This window comes from Coloeus monedula, assembly GCF_965178545.1.
Source record: "Coloeus monedula genome assembly, chromosome: 3".
Lineage (NCBI taxonomy): Eukaryota > Metazoa > Chordata > Aves > Passeriformes > Corvidae > Coloeus > Coloeus monedula.
In genome coordinates, this window is record NC_138783.1 from 86,283,682 (window position 1) to 86,300,441 (window position 16,760).

Here is a 16,760-nt window from a genome sequence, read left to right on the forward strand (position 1 = left end):
TGGCTGGTTTTCAGCAAGTAGGGGAGCCACAGTGGTGGTCTTGCTTGGGACAGACTGGCAGACTATGAAATATTGCCCATCTGGGGGCAAGCAGCTGTTGATCAGATCTCATGGGGAGCGTTTGACTTCGCTGTCCTTGCTGCTCTGTTGTGGCCCGGTACCAGATGCCCCATTGCTGATGTAGGCCGAGTGGTTGCATTAAGACAAGGCTGTTCTGAATTTGCACTTGCTCAGGACAAGGAAACAAAACAAATCCTGCTTTACAGAGGTGAGTAATTTACTTAATCAAGCTCATTGTCCCAAGCAGAGTTTGCAGAAAAGGGCATAGGATGGATTGCACTGGAGACAATCAGGTGTCAGTTCAGAAACAAAGGCATTCAGCTCTGGTTGTATGTTACACTTCTGCTTGAGCTGGGTTAAGAAGCTGTGATGGTTGAAATGAATTCATTTGGTATATGCACTCAAAATTCTTATGAATATATACAGACAGAGATGAATAGCAGCCATGACTTAGAAAACTGTTTCATAGAAAAGACTATATTGCAGTACAAGAAAAAAACCATGGCTATGAAGGTGTGTCTGTGATATGGTGAAATGGTGATGATAACATTTTGCAATGATGCATAACTTCTCCACAAGCTGCGGAAACTCTTGATGATATGGAAAGGGTGGAATAATTGGATTAGATCATACTTGAAATAATGAAAACTGGGGGTCTAGGACCTTATCCCCACTTTTCAAAGGCTTTCCTGTAGATGCTATTATGAAATGGTTATTTAAAGAAACTTGAGGCAGTACAAACTTTTTTGGGGAAAAACCCAACAACCAATAGTGGAAGTAAAGCCCTAATTATTCTGTTCTCAGCACAAAAATCATTAATAGCACAGTGTCCCCAAAACAGCTGTTGAAAACAGAGACTTAAAAGTGCTTGCTATGGCAATAATGTGCAGTTTGATGATAATTAGAGGGTTTTCAAGAGTAAATAAAATGTTGGATGCAACTTAAAGTGGACAAATACAAGCAAATAGGCTTTGATGAAAAACTGGAAGTTCCCATGCTCTCAGGTGACTATTCCCAACATAGAGTAGTTTGTGGATTCTCTCCGCCATAAAATAGCGGCTGGAAAGAGCAATCTTGACAAACTTGAGTGAAAAAGAACGGGCAGTTTGATTTTGTGGTGCAGTGTCAAGTTCATCAGATGGAATCTTGAACAAATAAGAAGTAAAGCTGAACTTTAAACAGGAGAACACTGCATGGAAAAAGCAAGAAAACCTTAAAATTAGAAAGTCCATATGTTTGGTGTCGTTTACAGAAAAGTGAAAGTGGGAGGTTGTCAAACAGCAAAAACCTGTTTTTTATGGTTTTGATTTTAACGAAGTGTGGTTATTTCGGATACAAACACCATAGGCCTGAGCACCCTCCGCAGGATGTTTAAGGGGGTCCTGCGCGATCTCCTTTGATTTCTTAAGGTTAGGTTTTTCATCCTTACGGTTGGTGTCTTTCCTTCGCTATGCTACCACGATTATGAAGTGGGAAACCCCGCCACTGACCTGTTACTGCCGACCCCCGTGCCCCTGGGGCGCTGGTTTTCTTTGCGGTGGTGCTGGGGCGGGCACCGGATGGCGTTATCTCTGCTTTGTACCAGTGGGCACGGTCGTCCTGCGTGTAGATTTGTGTTCCGAGAGACAGACTGCCCCGTGTCTAGGGCATAGAAAAAGTCGCTTTCATTAAAAGCAAAGGGCCAGTCCGCCACACAGCCCCGTTGCCTGCGGCAGCTCCGGGACTACTCCCGGCTCCCCAGGAGGAGGAGGAGCCGGGGCCGGAGCCTGCCGGGGGCGGGAAGGGGAGGCAGGTTTGGGATGAGGCGGGAGGAGGAGGAGCTGGAGCGGCAGGAAGGGTGTTTCCCTGCGCAACTCCCGGCTGAAGTGAGTCAGACAGGAAACTCCCTGCCGGGCGCGGCTCAGGAGCGGAGCGGCCGGGCCGAGCGGAGGCCCCAGGCGGGCGGACAGACAGACGGGCTCCTCCCGCCGCCGGGCAGCGCCGTTCCCGGGAGCCGGCGGAGAGCGGGTGAGCAGCGCTTCCCGGGACCCGCCCGGCTGCCTTCGCCCCGTCCCCTGCGTTTGGGCGCTTCGTCTGCGGGGCCGGGCGGCGCCGCGCCCCTCTCGCTGGTAACTGCGAGCCCCGTACGCTTATCTGGGCTCTGTTTATGCCCCCGCTCGGTACCTGGCGCTCCCCGGAGCTGGGAGGTGCCGGCGGCCCCGCGGGGGTCCCGCTGCTCGGGCGGTGCCCCGGGGCGCGGCGGGCAGGCGGCCGTGGCCTCGGGCGGGTCAGGGTCCCTCAGCGGTGGCTACCTATAAGCCACTTCTGGTTTTTGTTTCTGGGTGTAGGGTTTAGCTTGTTCTCTGTCTGCAGCACTCGGGTGGTCAGAGTTCTGCCTCCTAGGCTGTCCTGGAGCGGGTTAGATGGGGAAAAAATAAAAGTAAAAAAAGCTCTATGCAGGTTCATACCCCACTTCAGAGGAAGGAGGTGATCTATCGTGTCTGTCTAACGACGTGGAATAACTTCCTCATGAGGAAACTGAGAATTATCCAGTTAAAATAACTATTCTGTAATGACAGCAGCACTATAAGCTTGAAAATCCCCAGATGGTTGGTCTGCTACCCCATCCCTCCCCTCTAATGAGCAAAGGTGAAGACAGACACGCACTTCATCTTTCTGAGTATTCCTGTAGTTCATCATCATCTCTGCTAATCGTTTTTGCCTTTCAGTAGGCTCTCATTGCCTTGATTTTTATTCCTGCGCTGTTTGATGGCAGGTTGGAGTAACATTTAGACATGTAAATGGTTGTTTGTGCCAGGAAGGCTGTTGGGAGGAAGTTGTCTTTGTGGGATGTAGCCAGTCTGCCTGAAGTGCTGGCTGGAGAGCATGTATTGGAGGAGGAGGAAAGCTAGCTGGAGGAATTTCTTCTTAATTAGAAGGTCATACCAGGCTTCTTTGTAAACTGTGGGAAATGGAAAGCTTAGACTAATGAGTGACTCCAGTCCTTATTACATTCCAGTTACTTATTTGGCATAACTTTTTTATAATAAGCTTACCAAACATGTACATATGCAGTGTTGTTGAGTAGTGTTTTTTTCAAAATTGAATTTCTAATAATACTGTAATGCAATTCTGCAATCTCTGAATTATTTTTTTATTGATTGTACTTAAACTGTTTTATGCTCAGAGAACATCTGAGCTATGTGATAGAAAAAGCATTGCTGCTCCTTACTTAAGTTCTGATTCTTGACTTCCTTTAAGTCCCACTTTTACCTTTAAAAAACTTTTTTACTTTTGTAAACACAGAGTTTTTCCTGTTCTAATGCGAAAGGCTCTTTAAGCTTCCCTAGGCAACTGGTCTGTGAAGTCTGGCTGGTGTAGGCAGCCAGTTGTCTCTGTAGCTGCCAGGAGGGAGGAGGAGGAATTTGGAAGAAGTCTGTACAGCACTGGGAAGGTTTAACCCCAGTATCATCAAAACTTGCTTGGCTTGCCCTCTAAAAGTGTACATCAGTCATTCTTTGTAGCAGCAAAGAATGATTTTTCTTTCTTTTTTTGATGGGGACTGTGTACTTGATGGAAAAATCTCTGATGTGCTTTGGTTGTCACAGCTAATTTATTTATTCTGAGAATAAACCTCTCAGAGTCTTAGAAAAACACTCAAATACTCCCCCCCCCCCCCCAACATCCCTGTTTGAAGATGGGAAAGACTTTGTTTTGTTTGCAGGTCTTGGTTTGTCAGTTTCTTTTGAGGGTCCTGATGTGGAGAGTGGAGTGGTGTTTGAAATATGTTCAGCTCTGCTAATTTAAAATTTCTTCCTTAGTAGATATCACAGCATTTAAACTTAAATGGAGCCAAATTATCTGAGCTGTTAAAAAAACCCCAAAAAACAACAAACTATGTTATAAGAAAGGGAATGTTCCACAAACAATGCAGGTTTTTCAGTTTTTAACTTCTGAATATGTGACTCATAAAAAAACCTCGTAGTCCTTTAGCGATGTACCTGTAATATTCAAAGCATTCATTAGCAAAATTCTTGTTTCTTCAGTTTGCCTTAGATGGAAATTGTCAATTGTCCCCTGGGCTTAAACCAACAGATTCTTTTGGTCCATTATGCTGACTTTATAGTGTAATTAAGTAATTACCAGATATCTGTTCCAGCTTTTTGTTCTGCGTTAGATGTTTGTCAGATATACTCCTTAAATTTTGGATAGTGCTTTGTTTATTCATTCTGGGAGAGAATTGCCTTGGAAGGTGTTATGTTCCCAAGGGTAGGTTTTAAAATCTTGTTGTAACTCTCTTGTCAGTATAATCTGATTTTTATTTTAAAATTTGTTTCTCAAAGATTTCCGAGATATTCAGGTTGAGGTGGAAAATTCAGAGTGGTTGGAACCAAAAAGATGGAACAAAAAAATCCCCACAAAGCTCTTTTTTGTGGAAACAGTTGGATTCATCTCCTGGCCTGAAAGCTGCTAGAATTGCTTGCAATGCTGTACAAGAAAAAAATAATTTTAATGTAATTTCCATGCCTATTTATGTGCATATCAAGTGCATTTCATTTTACGTTTTTCATTTGCATAGTTTTTGCCCTGTGTTCTTGGGGCAAGTTCTTCAAGTGGTTCCTTTGCTGTACCAACAAGTAAAGTAAACTGAATGCTGGGCAGCACGTTTTACCCTGGTGAGTCGGAAGTCAGCTGTGCGATTGACTTCACTGCTCTCAAACCAGTGACTGTGTGAGCTTGTGAATTTCCACTGTTTATACATTTTAAAATAACTGCAGCTTCTATGGCAAGCCCCAACTTAACAAGCAATTGTGCTTGAACCAAGTTAAGTGCTTGTTTACCTAGGGATGCTGCAGAAGCTTGGCACAACCCAGGAGCAAGTGGCCAGTGAAGTGGATCCATCCATGGGATGCGTGGGAATGTGATTCATTTAAAGCAGTCTTGATCTTCCCTGCCAGCGTGTTCTCAGGGATGAAGGCAAAGAGGGAGTAGTAAATGTAACAGATTTGTAGTTTTTTGATCGGTAGAACATATACCTTGTTACAAGTGGCTTCTGGCAGACCTTACTCTTGAAGGGTATCCTGGTACTTTTTGGCTACATTGTTTTTTGAATAGACAACAAATAAAAGCCACCTGTCATTGTCTTGGCTTTTATGTAGAACTGAGACAGTAACATGAAAGAAGGACATTTCAACGTTGTGAAATATGACTGTATACCTGCAAAAACTCCCTGAGAGCTTGGTAATGGTGCTTTATATTTTATGCTACATACGTCAGTTCAGGATTCTTCTTTACTGCACATCTGCCCTTAGAAGCTGACATTAGTAGGGCTCGGGGGCACACTTTGCTGTGTAATACCGATAACAGAGTGCGTATTGATTTGCTTTGTTAAAGCGTAATTCCATTAATCCACATCACTGCCTTTCTGGTGGCAAAATTAATGTATGATGCATTGATGAGACTTGCTACAAGAAGACAGAGATTGCAAAATAGCAGTTAATCTTTCTATCTCTTGGCAGTTATAAGATCTTTTGGGTAGCTCCTTATCTCTTGTAAACACACTGGCAAAAATCCTAAAGCTTGTTTTCTACATAAGACTTAAAAGATTTTCTCTGTGTCAGTATGTACTGTTTACTGTCTACCTCTATTATATCTGTAAATATATGTGCACTCACAAATGTATGTATTTGTGAAGAAAATCCTGTATTTGCACAGTTCAGTGTTTTTGGGGAGAAGTGGCTATCTTGGACTTACACTGTAAAAAGTAGAGTTGTGGTAAAGGTTGGTATGGCACAAATAATCATCAGGCATTTGCCATCTCAGAAGAAATCCCCTTTCCCTTAGGCAGACCATCAGCAAACGGCAAGTGAATTTATAGTTGTGTAGCCTTTCTGCAGAAACACCATTGTGGGAGAGGTGATTTAAGGTTGTGGGCAGCCAAGTTGAGCACAGATCTGGCTTGGGGTGTTGGAGAGGGAGCCCATCTCCCCAAGCCTTCCTGGCAGGGAGATGGTGGTGGTCCCTGCCCCTGAGGAGCAGCACTCGTGTCCTGCTGCTGTATCCTTTCCCCACATTTTCTGTAGCTGTTTCCTTCTGCCAGACCTCTGCTCCTGCTGGCAGGGACCCCAACAGGGCATCAGTCTGATGGCCTGGTGAGCTCAGGGAGGACACTCGGGGTGGAAATCCCTTCATTGCTAAATCAGCTGCCTGCTGGGCAGGCCCTGTGTGGGATTTAGCCAGCTGTGGTGTGCTGTATATTTGCAGCCCTCCTAGTCATGTGTGCGGTCCCTGTTACACTCTTCTCAATGACTACAGAGAAGTACAAGTGAACATGGTATTCTTTAACTGGGTGGTTGTTCTCTGTGTGTGTGTTGCCAGGACAGGTGCTCTGGCATAGGCAGAGCTTAAAGTGAGTGCCCTCCTCAAGAGGGGAGGTTCTACCTGTTAACTTTACTAAAGCTTTTCTTATTTCAAGTAATCAGGTAACACGTGTGCACTTGTGTTCTTGCTTTCATCAGAGGTAAATGCCAGGGCAGCAGGCTGTGGTGCCCTCCTTTTCCTGGTTTGTGAGTGCTGCTAGCTTACAAAGCAGTTATTTGTGGGGTGAACTTGTATGATTTCTCTTTGCTTGAACCAGATACTGGGAGCTTTTCTCAGTTTAACAGTCTGTCTTTCAGCAAGCCTTTCACATGGCTGGTTTTTGCAGGTCTGCTTTCCAGCAGTGTTGGTCAGGAGGTAACAGAGTGACAAATCAACTTTTTAAAGCCAATAATTGCTCATTTGGAGGTAGAAAATGCCATTCCCTCTCCCCTCCCTCCACTGAAAGGCATCTTAAGAATTCAGGCAGTGTATAGACTTATGCTTACTAGATGACTCTCTGCAAATGATTAGCAGGGTTGAGTCTCAGTAATGTTCTTATGAATTACTGTATTCTAAAGTAAAAGAAAGACAATTAAATGGTGCTTTTGGTTTTAGAAACAAATAGATTTAAAAACAAGTACTCTGGTTTTATGTTAGGACATGAGTCTCAAGAGTTGACATGCTAAGTAATGATTGCAGCTGTGCAGCTGACACAAGGTGCTTTTGGAGATGCTTGCTTTATGCACTACACCTATATAAGAAATTTGTTTCCAGGGTTTAGATAAAAATATTAGTGCTGTACTCCATTTTAAAATACTTTAATTCTGATAACGACATGAACACTTTGTTGTCAGGAAATAAAAATGCTGTTGACCTGAAGCTGTTTATAGCCTTCTTTCAGTATAGTTCTAATTATTTTAAGTTGATTCAGTGATATAAAGTCAATAAGGGGAGTACATTGAATTATACATTTTGAGTGTGAAGTTCAGGCAAACTGTCATGACACATGGCTCAAGATAGATGTGAGTGCTTGTCAGGTGATATCTGAAGTAAAGCTTTGGATGAATTTTCACTGAAACTGCATATTTTCTTGTATAAAATATTACAGATGATTCTCTTCTACCCTGTCCTGTAGTATTTCCTTAGTTTCTTTAATAGAACTATTAAAGCATGACTTACTTCTTGTCTGATTCATCCTCTTCTCACAGAAATGCACATGGTAGATTTTTTTTTTAACAGCTTCTGAAGCCTGTTGGTTTGGTTTTTATTTTCTTTATACATACTGTAATTTTGCAAAATTGTACATTCTATCGTACTGATTTAGATATTAAATAAAAAGCTATTGTAAGCAGGGATAATACAAATTTGCCTAAAAGGTCTTCCAACTTATTTTTCAGATGAAGCTGTGTAACTTTTTTTAACTGAAAGTGGAGAGTATTGTATTGTTGATTTACCAAGTACTTACACGTATAGAGGAGGAGTAGGAATGACAGCAGACAGCCTCTGTTTTGGAGTCATTTTTACTGAAGCCTTTGTTCAATTTTTAAACTCAAAGTAAGGCAACACTGAAGCCAGATCTTCAGCTGCAGGCTTGCATTGAAAAAACGCACTGGATGTAATTAATGCCTGTGGTGTCACTGGGGGACATGTGCTGTAAGATGGAGCTGGATGCAAAATGCAGAGGCACACTGTGGATGGGAGACCTGGGGGGCTGCCCCTGCCTGGACAGCTGCCCCCAGCAGTGGTCTGGTGGGTGTGTCCTTCCCACAGGCAGCTGTGTTGCCAGGCAGACTCCTCTGAGAAGCTGTAAGAGTGACCCTGGAGCAACCATCTCTGTAACTGGGCTAAGGAAGAGAGTGCTGTCCTCCCCTCCCCTGAGAAAACAATGTAGTTTTTCTTTATTTCTCTCCAGTGTTGTGAAATGAAGGTACAGAACTTACATGCTTTATCAGGAACTGTAGTGATAGGACAAGGCGCAATGGGTTCAAACTGAGAGAGACAAAATTTAGCTGAAAGATGTGGAAGAAATTCTTGACTGTGAAGGGTGGTAAGGCACTGGAACAGGTTGCCCAGAGAAGCTGTGGGGACCTCATCCCTGAAAGTGTTCAAGACCAGGTTGGATGGGGCTTTGAGCAATCTCCTCTAGTGGAAGGTGCTCCTGCCCATGGCAGAGAGGTTGGTCTTTAAGGTCCCTTTCAACCAAAGCCATGCCATGATTCTAAAAAAACAGTTTGTCTAAGGCTGAGAGGTTGTGTTGTTGCTTAGAAGGAAATCTGAAGGCTCCAGACTCGTCTGTCTCTCCATCTTTGTGGCTCATCTCTTTTACCTGTAATGTGACAGTCCTCCATTCACTGGGGTGCTCAGTCCCCCATCCCCAGCTCCTTTCAGCCCATGCACACAGGTGTGCCCTTTTTGATTAAAGTACCAGCACTCTCTTTATTAGACACAAAGGGCAGCCAAGGAAACCCACGCTGAGCAGATGTGAGCAATCTGTGATGGAAGACTTCATCCTGAGCTATGCCAGGTTAATTTCATGGGAACTTGCTTTCCTTTCTGCTTTTTGGGGTGGTTATTGCTCTTGCCGCTCCCTTTCTCATTCTTTTCAGGATGTTCACAGTGAGAGTGTTAGCTTTGTAAGAAGTGAGAGAGCTTTTCATGACTGCTGAACATGCTCTAGGTGCTGTGCTTCAGTGCTTAGCTTCTGTGCTAGACTTCAGTCTCATCCAGAGCACTGCTGTGCAGCATTGCTTCCTACCACCCATGCAGCAGCAGGATCAGGAACAGAAGTGCAGAAGAAGTACTTGTTGAGAACAGCTGCAGGAGAGAGCAGCATCAGCAGAATGCAAAAATGGCAGCAAACTGAGAAGATTAAAACGGGGTGCAGAGGAGTGAACTGGGTAAGAAGAAAAGAACACAAAAAAGAGAAGGGGAGGGAGTTGGTCAAGAAGGTGAAATGGTGCAACTCAAAGGTGCAATACCAGAGAGTATTAATAGGGTGAGGCAAGTAAGTGTAGCAAGACAGATCTCAGCACTCCTAACCTAGAATGAAACAATGCTTAAATCTCTTAACTTCATTGCAGTTTGAAGAGAGGTCAAATATTGCAGAAGGGGGTTCATTCTCTATGTTAGTTAGTTCACTCAGAACTAACTCAGTTCTGTGAGAATTAATTAGTAAATCAATGCAAACGCTCTCAGCCATCTAGCCCCACCAACAGCAGATTTTTTTTTTTATTTTACATTTGTGACATATCTTGGACTTCAGCCTTAGGTTCACAGATAAACCAAGCAAAATACCTCTGTGAATTCTTGTAGCACAAGTGCTGTTGCAGAGAGGGTTGCATGTTACAGGAGAAAATACAGAGACAAGCCCTCCCTCCTTGTTCATCTGAGTGGGATGCTTTTGGAGCAAATTTTAGAGGATTAGGCTTCTCCTATGCCATTGCAATGGATTCTCAAAATAAGTGGAATGAACAGAATTAATTTTTCATTGGAGTGTGTGCATCCTCTGCTTGAGCTTCCTACAGAGGGATAGCATTTCACCCTATATTTTAACATCAGGAAGTTGTATCTCTCTTCCAAAGCTTCAAGATGTGGGATGATGCTACAGATGCCTAGTACTGGCCAGGCTGCCATTCGAAATACCTGGTTGTTACTTGCTGCATCATCATCTACTGCAGCTGCTGCTGCTGTAGAATTAGTATGTGCTTGTCCATGTGCTCCTGCTGGCTTCTAACATGGCAGGAAAAGATAAATTCACTCTTGTGGTGCCTTGGTAGCAAAAATACAATGACTCCAGCCTAATGCTATGGTACAGGAGTGCTAGGGTTGCACTGTGTTCCCTAGTTGTGGGAGAGTTTTCTTACTGATGCTGTAAAAAGGAGTAGCTAGTAGACATACACCTGGCGGCAGGCATCGGGAGAGGCAGTTCTGGATTGCCATGACTCACCAGTCTTGATCTAGGCTTCATCCAGAGAGCTGAGACTCCCCCATTCATAACCTGCTGTGATGATAGTAGAGTGTCAGACCTTCCTTTTATTGGAAAGTGCTTGAATGCATCCAGGATATTGAAAGGGAAGTTACTTGACAAGCATAACCAATTGTCCTCTGAGTCCCAGTGGTCAATGTGCCAGCAAGCTATTTCAGCTGCATGACAGCATCCTTAGCAGTGGTGTCCTTCTCACCTTGATTATTCTGTGGGAGGAGCAGTACTGGCTCCCAGAAGTGTGGCTTTTAGGTTGCATTAATAGTGCTGCTGTTGCTTACTGGTACTGCCCAGAATTCAGTTTTCCAGGTGATAAGACCAGTGTATCGCTGGGCGCTTGAGCCTTGTTTGCAAAGTTGTACCACAGGCATTGCTTGTGTAAGGAGATGGAAGGGATGGGGGTTGCTTGTTGGGATGTTTCCCTGCAGGGGACAGAAGCTGGACAGGTAGCAGTGTGGATTGCATGAAAAATTTGCATGTGACTGAACACAAAGGGCTTTTCATTTAGGAAGCTGAGATTTTATAAAAAAAAAAAAAATTCCATGCTATTAGCCTCATGTTTTTCTCCTAGTCTGTGCCTGCTTTTGGAAGCCTGCTTTTCTCCCTGCATCCATCCAGTAAGGGCAAGGCAAAGCAGTTAATGTGAGCCGCGTCACCCTGTAGGAGTCTAATGCTAAATTAATTGTTTCCATTATATGGCCATTCTTCTGGGACTTGCTGTGATGTTTGGATGTGATAATTCAGTGCTGGAATTTTTTTCTCTTTTTCACATATTAAGCCTTTTTTAAAATTCCAATTGCAGATGTATTTTTGAAAGCTTAACAGTATGTCAAATCTGTTGCACAAAGGACTGTCAGCTGCTGTTTGCTTTCTTCTGTCTTTTACTTTAATCAGGCAGGCCAGTAAATGATGTGAAAAGCATTTTTCTTTGCTCCTTTAGCTTATGCAAATCTGTTGCTTAGGAACGAAGGGGAGCTCCAGTCCCAAAAGGAACATCTTAGGCTGATCCGCTTGGCAGAAAGGCAGATTGTGCTGTCCAGAGCACACAAAAAGAGCATTCAAACAGAGAAGATCCGTCATGGTGCTGTTCTCTGAAGTGCTTTAGCTAGCAGGGTGTTAAAATGTTTTCTGCTCAGTCTGAATTGATAGGTAAGCAGCTGAACAGCTGAGGTGTTTGAAATTTAATTAAAATAGAACTAAAAGGGAGTTTTTGAGAGAGATCTTGGAGGTTTGAAATAAAAATGAATATTTTAGTAATTGCTGCGCTGTTCTTGGAAGAGAGAATCCATTCCTTTTGTTCTCTTCTCATTACAAGGGCCCTTTGTGATTGGAATCTCATGGTTTAACTTGAGTAGGAACATTACACAGAATATTGAATCAAATTTCCTTAATAGAAAAATGATTTAATTGATTTTCTGCAATCCAGTGGCATAGGAGAATGACACAATGGGACAGAAGAAACCTGAAAATGTTGTGTTGCTATAGGGATAAAACTTAACTTCCGCCGCTGTGCCAACCAATTCTATTCTTGTGGGAATGTTGTCATTAGTTGCCATGGAGTTTACTGAGGTTGGTCCTGAAGAGCCCAATTCAGCAGGCCAGTCAATCATCTCTTTAAAAATACTTTGATTTGAATTTCTTTCTTTCAGTGTGTGGACTGTGGAATATCTTTGCTTCTTTTTTTTTTTTGTAAATAATATGCTTCTCTTCTTCCTCTTTAGCTGCAGTACATAAAATTTTCCCTGATTTTTATAACAGAATTCTGTGCTTTTAAGTAGGGTAAGCTTTGATTGATTTATTTATGCAAAAGTCATTTTTAAATTATTTATTAATATTTATATTAATATTAATATAGAATTATTTATTTTAGGCAAAACCACTCATGTGGATACATATTTCAATTAATGGATTGCATGGCAATTTTAATCTGAGATTCAAAGGTTCTGCTTTTGCAGTCTTGGGAAAGAAGAGAGGCAATGTCAAAGGAAGTTGCTGTTTAAAATACAGACATGCTTCCTCTTTGTCTTATTTTGAGCCTGGGAACATGTACAAGCATTTGGAGATCAAATGCATCTATTTAAAAACAAAATGTGTCCAGTGGACTGCAAGAAGGCATGGGGCATCCCTTCCCAACATAATTTTTCAGTCAAATGAAACACTATTTTCATCTGCAAAGTCAGAAAATATTCAAAAATTTCTGCAGTCCACCAATTTTTGTTGATCATTGAAACTCCACCTTAATTAACTCACTCTTTGGCATGATCCCTCTCCATATTTTTAATATGAAATAATTTTTTCCACTTAAAATTCCAGTATTGGAGAGCTTTTTGGGTTGCATAGAGAATGCTCTTACCAAAACCAATTCCCTGGATGTCCCAAACCACCTCTGCTTTCTTGGGCTGCATTCTTGAGCTAGTATTTGCATGTGTTTTATTGCTGTTTTATATGCTGGTTTCTAGGGCTTACACTGTCCTGGGTGCAGCTGGAGGTGGGGTGTGCTGAGCACATCTGCTTGTCCTGATGCCTTTTCCTGGTCTTAAAATCAAGAGTCATACATGGTTAGAAGGGGAAAAGGGATTTTACCTTGGTATTTTAAGGATCCTTAGGTGCACACGTCCAGGTCATGTGCATCGAGATGCACCCCACCGAGTGTGCCCCCAACATTGGGTATAACATTATAGGTGTTACTAATTAGCATATCTGTCAAAGATTCCCCAATGAGAGGCTCAGGTGAGCCCCCCTCCCCAAGGAGCCTTCCCCTGGATGGTTCTATCTTAGTTTATAGAATGTGTTCTGGAGAGGACCTTGGGGTCTGGGGCACACTGATCCCTAACTATGAAGCTTCTAAAATGTTTAGTCTCTTAGCTTGGCAAACAAGTCCAAGAATGTAGGCAAAAAGCACCAGGAATACAGAAGTTGTAAAAAGGTATAACAGGGGTATAAAAGAAAAGGCAAAAATCTTCATGGCATCAGTCCTACTCGTGCATTTGCACTCACAGGTCTCTGAATGTTCTCTGGTAACTTCTCCTGCCTGGGGAAAGAGAGAGAAACTGTGCTCAAGCGGGTCAGGCTTTGCTGATCCCAGCTCAGAGTGTGGTGTGAGGCCCCTGGCTGCCAGCTGCAGCCCAGAACTGCTGATCCAACCCTTTGTGACCAGGGGCCCCAAACTCCCCTCTCGAGGGCTGGGAACTTGCCCTGCAGTTATGACGACCATAGGATATGTTTTTCCTGGACTGTTTCAGGCTGTTGGAAGTGTAACTGTCTGCATTTTGAATGGATGCATGCTACATTTACATACATAAACTCAGTTTTCTGTGAGCTTGTGGTTAAATGAGGTTAAAAGGATGTGGAGAATTTATTTTCTTTTTTTTCCCCCCAAGAGGTGTATTTAAGATATTGGTATAGTGTGTAGCATGGTATCAAGAATGGTGAAGTAAGGCCAATGCTGATATTTTTCTGACTCTTCTCACCCTGAGACTCAGCAGTGACTTAAATCTTTGCCCATTCAGCTCTTCCCACGTGCCTGGCCAAGTGCTGCTGGAGGTGCTGGGATGTGTGCTTTGGGGCAGGGAGGGAGAGGGTCTGTCAAAAGAGACAGTAGCAGTAGTTGGGCTGCTCTGAAGAGTACAGGACGTCAGGAGAGGTTTGCTCTGCTGTCACTGCCATGGGGATGTTCTTTCAGGAGCAGATGGGATATACTGCAGTTTACAGCACCTTTTTTCAGAGTCAGTCCGAAAAATGGGAAGAATGATTCAAGGCAATTTATTTCATCCAACACTTTTTCATCTACCCCTCTTAGCTTGCTGCAGCACTTCGTGCCAGGGGAGCATGAAGACGCAGCTGAACAGACACTTGCTTTGCTCTCAGACTGTTGGGGACATTCGGGTAGTTCAGCTGAAGTTTAGCTGAAGAAAGTGTGTTCCTTTATATCGCTGTCTCTTTTATACTTTTATTTTTATTGGAGGTTAATGATAGAAGGAAATCCTTGTCCCTGAACAGCTGAACTGTTGCCTAAATGAGATGAACCTTGTCAGCCCTGTGTGGTGAGGCTGGTTGCTGCATATCCATGTATGATACTGGTGCTGGGAGGAGGAATCATCCACAGCACTGACTGCTCACTCAGATCTTTCCCATGCTGTAATACCAGCAAAACTCTTCTTTCATTTTCCGTGGAAGTTTAATTTTCAGGGCACAAGATGAGCATGTGGTATCACTAGACACTGGTGTGTCCACTGACTGATATTTCCAGTATGCAGCAATATACCGGAAGATGTATTGTAAGGAGCTGACAGCAAAAAACCACCTGGAAATCTGTTTCCAGATTGTTACCTGCTGCAATCCACCGTGCTTCAAGAGGGAAGCCTGCTGTCTTACCACTCTGGTGGTTGTGTGAGGATAAATCCTTAGAGATTTCAAAGTGAGGATGCTTAGATGTCCTCAGGGTGTCAAACCTTTGAGTGAGTGATGCAAAGGAACAAAGTGCCTGTCAGGTGTGGTATTTAGATTTTAATTATTTTTGTTTATTTCAGGGAAGCTTAACACTGTTACTCCAAACTCCATGAAGTAAAGGAAGAACTGTCATAAAGTAAATGCCTCTGCTTGCTGTGGCTAAATATTCTGAAGAAAAGTTGGCTTCCACTGTAGCTTTATATTCTCTACCTTTATTTTTATAACTAAAGGACTGAATTATACTGTTTATCAGTTTTCTGTGGGAATGTTCTCTTGACGATCTTAGTACAGGTGATAATGACAGTTTGCAAGTAATTTAAATGGCATATGTGCTTGTATTCTCCAAGGAGTTTCCATTCTTTCCCTGTTTATTTTCAAGATACTCAACATACCTTTTGGGTTTTTAAAATGTTTTGTGGTTGCATGATACCAACCTCATCATCTCCCTATCTGGTCTAACACAGCCATAACATTGCATCTGATATTTTTTGTGGTGGACAGCTTTATTGTTCACCAATAAATAGATATCATCAAACCCAGTTATTTGAGGTACAACTTTTATGTTGGGAATCAATGTCTTTTTGAAACTCAGCTGGGTAGATTCATAAGACCATTAGAGGACATTTCTGGGAAGTCTTGGCCAGAGGCTAAAGAGGAACTGTATGGTAATTTCTGCACTTATAAGAAGATCTCAATAAGGGTACAGTTACCTTAGTTCATTTGCTTTACCCTTATTTAGTTTTTTTATAACTTGGTTGCTAGCTACAAGTAATCTGTTGGATTGTGTGCACTGCTGCTGAACATGTATAAGAACTATCTTGTGTCATCAAGCGTATTTTTTCCTGTTTTAGCTATTTATAGGCTGAGTCCTGTTTAACTGTCACTGAAAAAAAGCTTAAAAACTTGTTGTTATAGCTACTTAACTCTAGAATTTGGGGGATTTTTTTTACGTGTAAGTTTGAGAACAGAATAGTTCCAGCAGTCCTTTCTCTCACAGTGATTCTGAAATTAACGCTCTCTTCTCTATTCCCTGCTTTCTCAGTCCTTACCTTCTGTAGTTCTTATTATTTCTTCTGATCAGTTTTCTATTTTTTTTTGTCCCGAACACTTTTCCCCGTGATATGCTCCTGTTCATATTTTCTTCCAAATAATGTGAAGCTTCAGGAGGCCCAAAAGAGCATGGCTGAGACATGCATGCTGGCTGTTTTCTGATGTGCTTGGAATTAAGAATATAGAGCTTCTGCAAAGACTTAGACATTTTTCTGTAAGGATGGAGATGTGGAAATGGTACCTCTACTGGAACTGACAATCATCTCCTCTAAATACCAAAACAATGTTGTTAGCAGGGCATTGCTTACCACACAGTTGCGTGGCTGAGAGCAGTGGTACAGATTTATGACTTTTAAAAAGATTGCCAACTCTTTTTTTGTGAATATTTTCAATAATAATCCAGTTCTGAAGTGAAATCAAAATACAGACAGTGCTAGAAGAGCTTCCTTTTTTTGGCTTGGTTTTTTACATGAACAAAATGGTAGAGAGGCAGCTCAGTGTACTTCTCCACAGCACAAGCTCTTCTGAGCAGGTCAGGCCCATGCGGTGCTCATCTCCTTCACAACTGAAGAAAAAGATGGATATTCTAGTTTAAGCTAGTCTGTGGCCTTGCACTAACCTATTAAAAAAACCCCAAACCCTTGATCTGATACCTGTGATCCTTGGACATGGTGGGACTTGGTACTATAAGGCTGAACTTTGTTTAGAGACAGGGATTTTCTTGCTTTAAAATCTGGAAAAAGGAACTGAGAATCAGCACAGGCGTTGCTCTCCCCTGCTTAGAAAGCTGTGTGTGCTCATCAAACACCAAAATTTAGTGAAACAGCTTGCTGGTATATGTGATTCTCTCTCCTCAAGGGAGAATGTCAGATAATGAATG

The 16,760-nt window shown here is 42.6% G+C and overlaps 1 protein-coding gene across 1 annotated transcript in view; it reads left to right on the top strand.

The window, feature by feature from the left end:
- The first annotated feature begins 1,943 nt into the window (after positions 1 to 1,943).
- CYFIP1 (cytoplasmic FMR1 interacting protein 1) overlaps positions 1,944 to 16,760 on the top strand; it is a 75,571-nt gene continuing 60,754 nt past the window's right edge. The window contains exon 1 of the mRNA XM_082279050.1: positions 1,944 to 2,067. The gene's annotated coding sequence lies outside the window, so the exon portion shown is untranslated. The remainder of the gene's footprint in view (positions 2,068 to 16,760) is intronic.